This window comes from Oncorhynchus keta, chromosome 17 (genome assembly GCF_023373465.1).
Source record: "Oncorhynchus keta strain PuntledgeMale-10-30-2019 chromosome 17, Oket_V2, whole genome shotgun sequence".
NCBI lineage: Eukaryota > Metazoa > Chordata > Actinopteri > Salmoniformes > Salmonidae > Oncorhynchus > Oncorhynchus keta.
The window spans coordinates 47,089,881-47,104,972 of NC_068437.1; the positions used below are offsets into that span (position 1 = coordinate 47,089,881).

At 42.2% G+C, this 15,092-nt stretch overlaps 1 long non-coding RNA gene across 1 annotated transcript; it reads left to right on the top strand.

Annotated features, from left to right (window-relative positions):
• The first annotated feature begins 8,166 nt into the window (after nt 1–8,166).
• LOC127908318 (uncharacterized) lies at nt 8,167–14,230 on the top strand. The gene is made up of 2 exons (XR_008066806.1): nt 8,167–8,384; nt 13,625–14,230. It is a non-coding gene; the product is annotated as an uncharacterized LOC127908318 (long non-coding RNA).
• The last annotated feature ends 862 nt before the right edge of the window (nt 14,231–15,092 follow it).

The window sequence follows — 15,092 nt, forward strand, 5'->3', positions numbered from 1 at the left end:
TAACCCACCCTTCATAAATATAATCTACATAGCCCACCCTTATAACCCACTCTTCATAACTGTTATCTGCATAACCCACCCTTCATAAATATAATCTACATAGCCCACCCTTCATAACTATCACCCTTCATAACTGTTATCTGCATAACCCACCCTTCATAACCCACCCTTCATAAATATCATCTACATAGCCCACCCTTTATAACCCACCCTTCATAACCATTATCTACATAACCCACCCTTCATAACCCACCCTTCATAACTATCATCTACATAACCCACCCTTCATAACTGTTATCTGCATAACCCACCCTTCATAACCCACCCTTCATAAATATCATCTACATAGCCCACCCTTTATAACCCACCCTTCTTAACCATCATCTACATAACCCACCCTTCATAACCATCATCTACATAACCCACCCTTCATAACCCACCCTTCATAACTATCATCTACATAACCCACCCTTCATAACCCACCCTTCATAACAATCATCTACATAACCCACCCTTCATAACCCACCCTTCATAACCATCATCTACATAACCCACCCTTCATAACCATCATCTGCATAACCCACCCTTCATAACCATCATCTACATAACCCACCCTTCATAACCCACCCTTCATAACTATCATCTACATAACCCACCCGTCATAACTATCATCTACATAACCCACCCTTCATAATTATCATCTATATAACCCACCCTTCATAACCCACCCTTCATAAGTATCTACATAACCCACCCTTCATAACTACCATCTTCATAACCCACCCTCATAACCCACCCTTCCTAACCCACCCTTCATAACTATCATCTTCATAACCCACCCTTCCTAACCCACCCTTCATAACTACCATCTTCATAACCCACCCTCATAACCCACCCTTCCTAACCCACCCTTCATAACTATCATCTTCATAACCCACCCTTCCTAACCCACCCTTCATAACTACCATATTCATAACCCACCCTCATAACCCACCCTTCCTAACCCACCCTTCATAACTATCATCTCCATAACCCACCCTTCATAAATGACCATCTTCATGACCCACCCTTCATAACCCACCCTTCATAACTATCATCTCCATAACCCACCCTTCATAAATGACCATCTTCATAACCCACCCTTCATAACTATCATCTCCATAACCCACCCTTCATAACTATCATCTTCATAACCCACCCTTCATAACCCACCCTTCATAACTATCATCTCCATAACCCACCCTTCATAAATGACCATCTTCATGACTCACCCTTCATAACTACCATATTCATAACCCACCCTCATAACCCACCCTTCCTAACCCACCCTTCATAACTATCATCTCCATAACCCACCCTTCATAAATGACCATCTTCATGACCCACCCTTCATAACCCACCCTTCATAACTATCATCTCCATAACCCACCCTTCATAAATTACCATCTTCATGACTCACCCTTCATAACCCACCCTTCATAACTATCATCTCCATAACCCACCCTTCATAAATGACCATCTTCATGACCCACCCTTCATAACTATCATCTTCATAACCCACCCTTCATAACCCACCCTTCATAACTATCGTCTCCATAACCCACCCTTCATAAATGACCATCTTCATGACCCACCCTGCATAACCCACCCTTCATAACTATCATCTCCATAACCCACCCTTCATAAATGACCATCTTCATGACCCACCCTTCATAACCCACCCTTCATAACTATCATTCAACCAATCCTGCTGAAGATTAACCAGTAGACAGATACATTTCAAATGTATCAAAGGATTCACCCATGGGAAGGTCAGGTCTTAGCGGGATCGAATAGGAAGATATTGTATGTACTCATTCATGTACCATTGAGTCTAACCTGACATCATTGGTTTGACTGATATGACAGCTAGGCATAGGCTGTGTGAACAGCTTCCTATTCTGTTGGGAAAGTGAGTACAAACAGAGGTGATTCCTGGGGGATCAGGACCTGGCAGGAGGACCTGACACTGTGATAGATCTTCATCATAAAGCCTTGCTCTAATGTCCATCTGTCTATGCCAACATTTTATTTACCTTGACAGATGTCATATATGTATGAGACAAAGAATTTCCCAACGGACATAAGAAAGTCATCATTCTGAACACTAGACAACAGTTATCTTTGAATGAAACATTTGATCATCTTTAAACATCACAAGTTGATATAACATAAGTATTGCCTTGATGACTCCAGCTTATGAGAGTGTCCAGTAAACTACGGTATACCTGTATGATGAGGGTATGATGTGTTGGGGAGGGATAAGTGGATACATCAGTATACCTGTATGATGAGGGTATGATGCGTTGGGGAGGGATAAGTGGATACATCAGTATACCTGTATGATGAGGGTATGATGTGTTGGGGAGGGATAAGTGGATACATCAGTATACCTGTATGATGAGGGTATGATGTGTTGGGGAGGGATAAGTGGATACATCAGTATACCTGTATGATGAGGGTATGATGTGTTGGGGGAGGGATAAGTGGATACATCAGTATACCTGTATGATGAGGGTATGATGTGTTGGGGGAGGGATAAGTGGATACATCAGTATACCTGTATGATGAGGGTATGATGCGTTGGGGAGGGATAAGTGGATACATCAGTATACCTGTATGATGAGGGTATGATGTGTTGGGGAGGGATAAGTGGATACATCCCTTTTGTCTAACAAGCCGCCATGCCGGTTTAGCACCCTAGGGCACATTCTCCTATCATTTCTTGTAACCATATTTACTTTGTGGTTTTGTTTATGCATTTCTGTGAATTACTTAGTTAGTAATAAATAAATGATTTAAGACAAGTGATGTATGGATGACTCATAGTGAAGACTGGGTTTGTGCAGATAACCAACAATTTACGACATTTGGAATGAGACTAACGTGAGGTAAAATAAATAATTCATTAATCAGAAGACTATTGATCAGATATGAAAATATCTGAAAGGTTATATTGGGAAATTATAACTGTGTAATCTGAATATTTTCCTTGGTGCCCCGACTTCCTAGTTAATTACGATTACATGATTAATCAGTTTGATTGCGTAATACTAATTACAGAGAATCTTTGATAATAAACGAAGTCTTCAATTTAATGATAGTAAAGACACGGCAACATGTTCCCTGTTTTGAAACATGTACACCCCACTGAACAGGACACCCCCTGTATTATCTGGGTCACCAGCATCTTCATAACCCACCCATAATCCACCCTTCATGACTATGATCTGCATAACCCACCCTTCATAACTGTCATTAACATAACCCACCCTTCATAACTATCATCTCCATAACCCACGCTTCATAAATTACCATATTCATGACCCACCCTTCATAACCCACCCTTCATAACTATCATCTCCATAACCCACCCTTCATAAATGACCATCTTCATAACCCACCCTTCATAACTATCATCTGCATAACCCACCCTTCATAAATGACCATCTGCATAACCCACCCTTTATAACCCACCCTTCATAATCGTCATTTACATAACCCACCCTTCATAACTATCATCTCCATAACCCACCCTTCATAAATTACCATATTCATGACCCACCCTTCATAACCCACCCTTCATAACTATCATCTCCATAACCCACCCTTCATAAATGACCATCTTCATAACCCACCCTTCATAACTATCATCTGCATAACCCACCCTTCATAACTGTTATCTGCATAACCCACCCTTCATAACTGTTATCTGCATAACCCACCCTTCATAAATATAATCTACATAGCCCACCCTTTATAACCCACTCTTCATAACTGTTATCTGCATAACCCACCCTTCATAAATATAATCTACATAGCCCACCCTTCATAACCCACCCTTCATAACTGTTATCTGCATAACCCACCCTTCATAACCCACCCTTCATAAATATCATCTACATAGCCCACCCTTTATAACCCACCCTTCATAACCATTATCTACATAACCCACCCTTCATAACCCACCCTTCATAACTATCATCTACATAACCCACCCTTCATAACTGTTATCTGCATAACCCACCCTTCATAACCCACCCTTCATAAATATCATCTACATAGCCCACCCTTTATAACCCACCCTTCTTAACCATCATCTACATAACCCACCCTTCATAACCATCATCTACATAACCCACCCTTCATAACCCACCCTTCATAACTATCATCTACATAACCCACCCTTCATAACCCACCCTTCATAACAATCATCTACATAACCCACCCTTCATAACCCACCCTTCATAACCATCATCTACATAACCCACCCTTCATAACCATCATCTGCATAACCCACCCTTCATAACCATCATCTACATAACCCACCCTTCATAACCCACCCTTCATAACTATCATCTACATAACCCACCCTTCATAACTATCATCTACATAACCCACCCTTCATAATTATCATCTATATAACCCACCCTTCATAACCCACCCTTCATAAGTATCTACATAACCCACCCTTCATAACTACCATCTTCATAACCCACCCTCATAACCCACCCTTCCTAACCCACCCTTCATAACTATCATCTTCATAACCCACCCTTCCTAACCCACCCTTCATAACTACCATCTTCATAACCCACCCTCATAACCCACCCTTCCTAACCCACCCTTCATAACTATCATCTTCATAACCCACCCTTCCTAACCCACCCTTCATAACTACCATATTCATAACCCACCCTCATAACCCACCCTTCCTAACCCACCCTTCATAACTATCATCTCCATAACCCACCCTTCATAAATGACCATCTTCATGACCCACCCTTCATAACCCACCCTTCATAACTATCATCTCCATAAGCCACCCTTCATAAATGACCATCTTCATGACCCACCCTTCATAACCCACCCTTCATAACTATCATCTCCATAACCCACCCTTCATAAATGACCATCTTCATGACCCACCCTTCATAACCCACCCTTCATAACTATCATCTCCATAACCCACCCTTCATAAATTACCATCTTCATGACTCACCCTTCATAACCCACCCTTCATAACTATCATCTCCATAACCCACCCTTCATAAATGACCATCTTCATGACCCACCCTTCATAACTATCATCTTCATAACCCACCCTTCATAACCCACCCTTCATAACTATCATCTCCATAACCCACCCTTCATAAATTACCATCTTCATGACTCACCCTTCATAACCCACCCTTCATAACTATCATCTCCATAACCCACCCTTCATAAATGACCATCTTCATGACCCACCCTTCATAACCCACCCTTCATAACTATCATTCAACCAATCCTGCTGAAGATTAACCAGTAGACAGATACATTTCAAATGTATCAAAGGATTCACCCATGGGAAGGTCAGGTCTTAGCGGGATCGAATAGGAAGATATTGTATGTACTCATTCATGTACCATTGAGTCTAACCTGACATCATTGGTTTGACTGATATGACAGCTAGGCATAGGCTGTGTGAACAGCTTCCTATTCTGTTGGGAAAGTGAGTACAAACAGAGGTGATTCCTGGGGGATCAGGACCTGGCAGGAGGACCTGACACTGTGATAGATCTTCATCATAAAGCCTTGCTCTAATGTCCATCTGTCTATGCCAACATTTTATTTACCTTGACAGATGTCATATATGTATGAGACAAAGAATTTCCCAACGGACATAAGAAAGTCATCATTCTGAACACTAGACAACAGTTATCTTTGAATGAAACATTTGATCATCTTTAAACATCACAAGTTGATATAACATAAGTATTGCCTTGATGACTCCAGCTTATGAGAGTGTCCAGTAAACTACGGTATACCTGTATGATGAGGGTATGATGTGTTGGGGAGGGATAAGTGGATACATCAGTATACCTGTATGATGAGGGTATGATGCGTTGGGGGAGGGATAAGTGGATACATCAGTATACCTGTATGATGAGGGTATGATGTGTTGGGGAGGGATAAGTGGATACATCAGTATACCTGTATGATGAGGGTATGATGTGTTGGGGAGGGATAAGTGGATACATCAGTATACCTGTATGATGAGGGTATGATGTGTTGGGGGAGGGATAAGTGGATACATCAGTATACCTGTATGATGAGGGTATGATGTGTTGGGGGAGGGATAAGTGGATACATCAGTATACCTGTATGATGAGGGTATGATGCGTTGGGGGAGGGATAAGTGGATACATCAGTATACCTGTATGATGAGGGTATGATGTGTTGGGGAGGGATAAGTGGATACATCAGTATACCTGTATGATGAGGGTATGATGCGTTGGGGAGGGATAAGTGGATACATCAGTATACCTGTATGATGAGGGTATGATGCGTTGGGGAGGGATAAGTGGATACATCAGTATACCTGTATGATGAGGGTATGATGTGTTGGGGAGGGATAAGTGGATACATCAGTATACCTGTATGATGAGGGTATGATGTGTTGGGGGAGGGATAAGTGGATACATCAGTATACCTGTATGATGAGGGTATGATGCGTTGGGGGAGGGATAAGTGGATACATCAGTATACCTGTATGATGAGGGTATGATGTGTTGGGGAGGGATAAGTGGATACATCAGTATACCTGTATGATGAGGGTATGATGCGTTGGGGAGGGATAAGTGGATACATCAGTATACCTGTATGATGAGGGTATGATGCGTTGGGGGAGGGATAAGTGGATACATCATGATAAATGTCTCACCACAATGGTGTAGGATGTTCGCTGATTAGATGGGAAGCTGCCAATACTTCACACTGAACCCGCATCACAGACAGAGCAGATGTGTCAGGCCTTCAGTGTGGTTTGGTTTGGTGTGGTGTAGAGGGAAAGGGTGGAGACTCGTTTGCTGGAGACCGTTCTCAGTAGCCCACATAAAGGACCCAGCCTCCTGCAGAGGTGTGGCAACACACCCTCAAAGGATTTCCCAGATCTCATATTATTGACTGTCAGGCAAGATCTATGGAGATGGAATCCGTGGGTTGTGGGTTGTGCCCTTGTGTCGCCCAAAGGTACTTAAATGTAGGATTTGGTTCCAGTTCACATGAGAAATAATCCTCTTCCTTTGAGCAGAACTTTGGATAGCATATTACCTTCATACAGGAAGTAAATAGGTTGTCATTGCATCATTCAGGTTGACATAAGCCTTCAGAATAAGCAAACAATGTTGTAAATAAGTAATGTTCTGGCTTTACTGCACTTTCAACGTGACTCAGTTTGCATATCAATATTTACTCATTTTCTCATAAATACTTTACCAGTACTGTGTGTGTGGCGTGCTCTGTGTTTGTGTGTGTGTGCGGTTTTAAGTATAGCCTAATTAGCTACACATTATGACAGTTTTCTTGAGGGTCTTGTGTGAGGCAGCTTCCTTCCATTCCACAGTCTGAGCTCATTGGCATTGGAGACTGTAGTAACTTGACAAGGAATGCCCACATGCAATTCAATATTACTTTCCTTTACTTTCAACCTAACAAATAAAAGGTGCACAGCTATGTACAAACAGTACAAACACAGCAAAGTGATACAACCCACTCAACCTGTGGTACAACTCTGGGTGATGACATTTGAAAAACACATTTTTATTTTATTTTATTTAACCAGGTAGGCTAGTTGAGAACAAGTTCTCATTTACAACTGCGACCTGGCAAAGATAAAGCAAAGCAGTTCGACACATACAACAACACAGAGTTACACATGGAATAAACAAACATACAGTAGATACAGTTGAAAAATAAGTCTATATACATTGTGTGCAAATGTGGTAAGATAAGGGAGGTAAGGAAATAAATAGGCCATGGTGGCGAAGTAATTACAATATACCAATTAAACACTTGAATGGTAGCTCAGTTGGTAGAGCATGGCGCTTGTAACGCCAGGGTAGTGGGTTCGATTCCCGGGACCACCCATACGTAGAATGTATGCACACATGACTGTAAGTCGCTTTGGATAAAAGCGTCCGCTAAATGGCATATATTATTATATTATTATTAGATGTGCAGAAGATGAATGTGCAAGTAGAGATACTGTGGTGCAAAAGAGCAAGATTAATAAATAAATACAGTATGGGGATGGGATAGTTGGATGGCCGATTTACAGATGGGCTATGTACAGGTACAGTGATCTGGGAGCTGCTCTGACAGCTGGTGCTTAAAGCTAGTGAGGGAGATATGTGTCTCCAGCTTCAGTGATTTTTGCAGTTCGTTCCAGTCATTGGCAGCAGAGAACTGGAAGGAAAGGTGGCCAAAGGGGGAATTGGCTTTGGAGGTGACCAGTGAGATATACCTGCAGGAGCGCGTGCTACGGGTGGGTTCTGCTATGGTGACCAGTGAGCTGAGATAAGGTGAGGTTTTACCTAGCGAGGACTTGTAGATGACCTGGAGCCAGTGGGTTTGGCGACGAGTATGAAGCGAGGGACAGCCAACGAGAGCGTACAGGTCACAGTGGTGGGTAGTATATGGGGCTTTGGTGACAAAACAGATGGCACTGTGATAGACATCATCAAAGGGGAAAGGTCACGGTCAAGGCCAATGCCAATAATAACCATGAACACATGAATACTAATCATACTATACTGCAGATAATTACAATAACATATTCAATATATTTATATAGTGTCCACACTATAACAGAGACAAATGTGTGTTCAAACCACAAAGCCTCACAGAGACTTTTTTTATTTTACCTTTATTTAACTAGGCAAGTCAGTTAACTTCTTGCGTCGAGCCAACCCGGATCCGGGATCATGACTACAGCCTCAAGCCCATTACCATAACGCAACGTTAACTATTCATGAAAATTGCAAATGAAATGAAATCAATATGCTAGCTCTCATGCTTAGCCGTTTGTTAACAACACTGTCATTGCAGATTTTCAAAAATATGCTTCTCAACCATAGCAAACTAGCATTTAGCATTTAGCATTAGCATTTAGCATTAGCATTTAGCGCAACATTTTCACAAAAACCAGCAAAAACATTCAATAAATCATTTACCTTTGAAGAACTTCGGATGTTTTCAATGAGGAGACTCTCAGTTAGATAGCAAATGTTCAGTTTGGCTACCAAAAACAAACAAAAATTAATTCATCCAAACGCCAAACTTTCTTCCACATTAACTCCATAATATCGACTGAAACATGGTAAACGTTGTTTAGAATCAATCCTCAAGGTGTTTTTCACATATCTCTTCATGATATATCATTCCTGGAAGTCTCCTCTCTGTCTCAATCACATGGATGAATGCGAGCAGCTTGGAGATTACGCAACAATTTCAACAAAGGACACCGGGTGGACCCCTGGTAAATGTGGTCTCTTATGGCCAATCTTCCAATGATATGCCTACAAATACGTCACAATGCTGCAGACAACTCGGAGAAACGATAGAAAGGGCAGGCTAATTCGTGGCGCTTTCACAGCCATATAAGGAGACAATGAAAAACAGAGAGTCAAAAATGTCCTGTTTGAAGTTTCATCTTGGTTTCACCTGTTGCATCAGTTCTGGGGCACTCACAGATAATATCTTTGCAGTTTTGGAAACGTCAGAGTGTTTTCTTTCCAAAGCTGCCAATTATATGCATAGTCGAGCATCTTTTCGTGACAAAATATTGCGCTTAAAACGGGCACGTTTTTTTATCCAATAATGACATAGCGCCCCCATAGGTTGAAGAGGTTAAGAACAAATTCTTACTTTCAATGACGGCCTAGGAACAGTAGGTTAACTGCCTGTTCAGGGACAGAATGACAGATTTGTACCTTGTCAGCTCAGGGATTTGAACTTGCAACCTTTTGGTTACCAGTCCAACGCTCTAATCATACGAACACACTGAAAGATCCTCAACACAGGGGCCCCACAAGGGCGCATGCTCAGCCCCCTCATGTACTCACCGTTCACCCATGACTGCGTGGCCACACACGCCTCTAACTTAATCATCAAGTTTGCAGACAACACAACAGTAGTAGGCCTGATTACCAACAATGATGAAACAGCCTACAGGGAGGAGGTGAGGGCCCTGGGAGAGTGGTTGTCGGGAAGATAACCTCTCACTCAACATCAACATAACAAAGGAGCTGATCGTGTACTTCAGGAAACAGCAGAGGGAGCACGCCCCTATCCACATCGATTGGACCACAGTGGAGAAAGTGCAAAGCTTCAAGTTCCTCAGTGTACACATCACTGACGATCTGAAATGGTCCAACCACACAGACAGTGTGGTGAAGAAGGGCAACAGTGCCTCTTCAACCTCAGGAGGCTGAAGAAATTTGGCTTGGCCCCTAAAACCCTCACAAACTTTTACAGATGCACAATTGAGAACATCCCGTTGGGCTGTATCACTGCCTGGTACAGCAACTCTACTGCCCAGCAACCGCAGGGCTCTCCAGTGGGTGGTGCGGTCTGCCCTAGGAGATCAACCACCTGAGCCACGGCCTGTTCACCATGCTATCATCCAGAAGGCGATGTCAGTACTGGTGCATCAAAGCTGGGACCAAGAGACTGACAAACAGCTTCAATCTCAAGGCTATCAGAATGTTAAATAGCCATCACTAGCCGGGTTCCTCCCATTTACACAATCCTGCACCTTAGAGGCTGCTGCCCTATATACATAGACAAGGAATCACTGGCCACTTTAATAATGGAACAATAGTGACTTTAATAATGTTTAAATAATGTTTACATACTGCTTTACTCATCTCATATGTATATACTATATTCTATTCTACTGTATTTTAGTAAATTCCACTTCGACATTGCTCTATCTAATATTTATATATTTCTTAATTCCAACCTTTTACACTAGATTTGTGTGTATTGTTGTGAATTGTTAGATACTGCTGCGCTGTTGGAGCTAGGAACACAAGAAGTTCACTACACCTGCAATAACATCTGCTAAATATGTGTATGTAACCAATAACATCTGCTAAATATGTGTATGTAACCAATAACATCTGCTAAATATGGGTATGTAACCAATAACATCTGCTAAATATGTGTATGTAACCAATAACATCTGCTAAATATGTGTATGTAACCAATAACATCTGCTAAATATGTGTATGTAACCAATAACATTTGACTTGATTTGCTATTGAGCATAAAAAAGTGACGTCATTGGACGTCACCCACAAGTCATTGTAATTCTGCTTACATTGCATATTATGACACAGGAAATAGCAGTATTTAATTGGTAAGACATTCTCAAGTGTGTTCAGTGACACTTTATCAGTCCATATATTAAATCCCACAAGCGAAAGAGGTGTAACATTTAAGAGTGGGTGAAGTGCCAATCCCTCATTGTGTGAAACAATAACATTCCTTCCAACCAGAATTTGTATCAGTGTGACCTGTGAGGCCCAAAGCTGCCGTTAAGTGGGCCGCTGAGCCTCAGAGCTGTCCAAAATGGCACATCCAGGGTAAAAAAACAGGAAGCCAGCACACTTTCTGAGTGAGATAATATAACACTTAAATGTATTAAATGTAGCTATTCTTTTGAAACTTTTGTGAGTGTAAGATTTAATATTCATTTCTGGTTGTTTATTCCACCTTTTTTAATTATCTATTACATTTGCTTTGGCAATGTAAACATATGTTTCTCATGCCAATAAAGCCCTTTGAATTTAATTGAGAGAGCAGGATCTCAGTTGTTTCTTTATTCAACCAACACTCTCAGGTTGCGTCCCCAAATAGCACCCTAAACCCTGTATAGTGCACTACTTTTGACCAGGGCCCATATGGATCTGGTCAACAGTAGTGCACTATTCAGAGAATAGGGTATCATATGGGATGCAGCACTCGTTTCCCAACACTCTGAGTGGCATACTTCTCCCAGCTCCCAGTAACTCCGGGGGTTGGGTGTGAGATGGCACTGGAGGAGCGAGGCGTTATTCTTAGCTCCCCTGTCAGTGTACCTGCAGTTTTATTGGCAGGTTCTCTGAGCGGAGCCCGCCGCCCGCCGCCTGCCTGCCAGTCACTTCGCCCATACGTGTGATTTCTGGTGGTGGGGCATGAAAAGTGGGGGCGGGGGTGAGAATGCTGCCACTTTATTGTGTGTGGACAACATGGCTGTATATTTGAGAGTGTTTGGGGTTCTGTCAAAGGACGGGCAAAAGCAAGCTGTGGAAATGTACTGTGGGTTGGGATACTTTTAAAGCATAAATATGATTGTGGCTTATAGGTAGGCTAAAGTACTCAGATTCAGTTTTGGTTGACAATTGTTTACTCTTACTGGGTTGCTAATAATAAACATCCTTTCCACATACTGTAAGAACCTTTAACGATGGAATTCAGGCCAAGACTATGGGATCACATGAGGTAATTTACCATAGATTGACGCTCGTCTCTCCATTAATAGCAGTGCACGCTCATCTCAGACGACCAACATACCATATCAGTAACTCGTGAGACCTCATCTCAGAAGACCAGCATACCATATCAGTGACTCGTGGGACCTCATCTCAGACGACCAACATACCATATCATTGACTCGTGAGACCTCATCTCAGAAGACCAGCATACCATATCATTGACTCGTGAGACCTCATTTCAGGCGACCAACATACCATATCATTGACTCATGAGACCTCATCTCAGGCGACCAACATACCATATCATTGACTCGTGAGACCTCACCTCAGACGACCAACATACCATATCATTGACTCGTGAGACCTCATCTCAGAAGACCAGCATACCATAGCAGTGACAAATTCTTCTCTTGCTTTCTGAAAAAAAAACTGTTGCACCTAGTTGTACCTAAGAAAAATCTGTCTCTGTAGCACACCAGCAATTACATCAAACACATTCCACTGTGTGTGCTGAGAAGCTTCCTGAGCAAGAAACAGACTAGTTGCGTCCTAAATTGCACCCTATTCCCTATATGGTGCACTACTTTTGACCAGGGCCCATAGGTCTCCACAGGTACAGACGCAAGAGAAATGCAGTGGCACATTCCAAGTAGGTTGTTTGCAGGTGCATTGTAGATATGCATTTATTCTTGAAGAACATAACTTTCTATACATCTACCTCCAAACGAGCTTCAATGCCATACAACACTCCTTCCGTGGCCTCCAACTGCTCTTACACGCTAGTAAAACTAAATGTATGCTTTTCAACCGATAGCTGCTCGCACCCGCCCGCCTGACTAGCATCACTACTCTGGACTGTTATGACCTAGAATATATGGACAACTACAACTACAAAGGTGTCTGGCTAGACTATAAACTCTCCTTCCACTCATATTAAACATCTCCAATCCAAAATTAAATCTAGAATCGGCTTCCTATTTGGAAACAAAGCCTCCTTCACTCACGCTGCCAAACATACCCTCGTAAAACTGACTATCCTACCGATCCTCGACTTTGGCGATGTCATTTACAAAATAGCCTCCAACACTCTACTCAGCAAACTGGATGAAGTCTATCACAGTGCCATCCATTTTGTCATCAAAGCCCCATATCCCTGTACCACCCACCACTGCGACCTGTATGCTCTCGTTGGCTGGCCCTCGCTACATATTCGTCGCCAGACCCACTGTTACGTTCCCCAGTTTGTGTGTTGTAGTTTGTGTATTTGCATGTGTTTATTTCAGGAAAATGGCTTCCTGAAATCCCTCAAGCAGCTGATTGGTCGACTCCATGGCTAATTGGAGAGAGCTGACCCCGCACCCTCGTCAAGACAGCTGTCTCCAATTACCCATTCCATCTGAAGATATATAAATGCCAGTGTTCTGTTCAGGAGGGAGATTATTTTTTTTTTTGTAGGAAAGAGATTTTGCTAGAGTTTTTGCTAGAGATTTTACTGGGAGTTCATTGCTGAGAGTTGGTATGTTCTGTTTGTTGCTCAGATAGAGCTTATTTGATGTCCTTAGTTTGTTTGTGAAATTGTTTAATATTCTGTTTCATTTGTTCCCAGGGGGGGAAGTGGAAGGCACCTTGGGAGTGCTTAGGCAAGAGGCCCGCGGGCATACATATACCCGTAGCATATTCGCTGTCTAGGCACACTAGGTAAGACCTGGGCGGACCACCCCCTGTATTTTGGTTAGGGCCCCAGGTGGTGCTAAATTAGGTAAGTAGTGGGTAGGCAGGTAAGATAGGAGAGGGGGAGCTTTGAGATTTACTTTCTTTGCTTTGGTTCCGTCCAGCCCCTTTTCCCCATATTACCGTGTGAAGGAATAAAGTCCTTGTAAACGGTATCACATTCTGTCTGTTGTCATCCTTACTCGCACCTACAGTCCATACCTTTTTCACTTCACGGAGAGTTTAGTTGTAGCAGGGTGTTGCGTTCCCTCTTCATAGAGGCGTGCGTAACACCCACTGACTCCAGGTCATCTATAAGTCTTGCAAGATAAAGCTTCGCCTTATCTCAGCTCACTGGTCATCATAACAACACCCACCCGTAGCACACGCTCCAACCGGTATATTTCACTAGTCATCCCCAAAGCCAACACCTCCTTTGGCCGCCATTCCTTCCAGCTCTCTGCTGCCAATGACTGGAACGAATTGAAAAATCGCTGATGTTGGAGACTTATATCTCCCTCACTAACTTTAAGCATCAGCTATCTGAGCAGCTTACCAATCTCTGCAGCTGTACACAGCCCATCTGTAAATAGCCCATCCAACATACTACCTACCTTATCCCCATATTGTTTTTATTTACTTTTTTGCTCTTTTGCACACCAGTATTTCTAGTTGCCCATCATCATCTGCATATCTATCACTCGTGTTAATTTGCTAAATTGTAATTACTTCGCCACTATGGCCTATTTATATCCTTACCTCACTCCATTTGCACACACTGTATATAGATTTTTCTATTATGTTATTGACTGTACATTTGTTTATCCCATGTGTAACTCTGTGTTGTTGTTTTTGTCGCACTGCTTTGCTTTATCTTGGCCAGGTTGCAGTTGTAAATGAGAACTTGTTCTCAACTGGCCTACCTGGTTAAATAAAGGTGAAATATATATTTCACCTTATATATATATATATATATATTCTGTCTCATGGAAAAACCAGAGCAAACCAAATGGGGTTGCCGTTTTGTTGAAATACTAATTA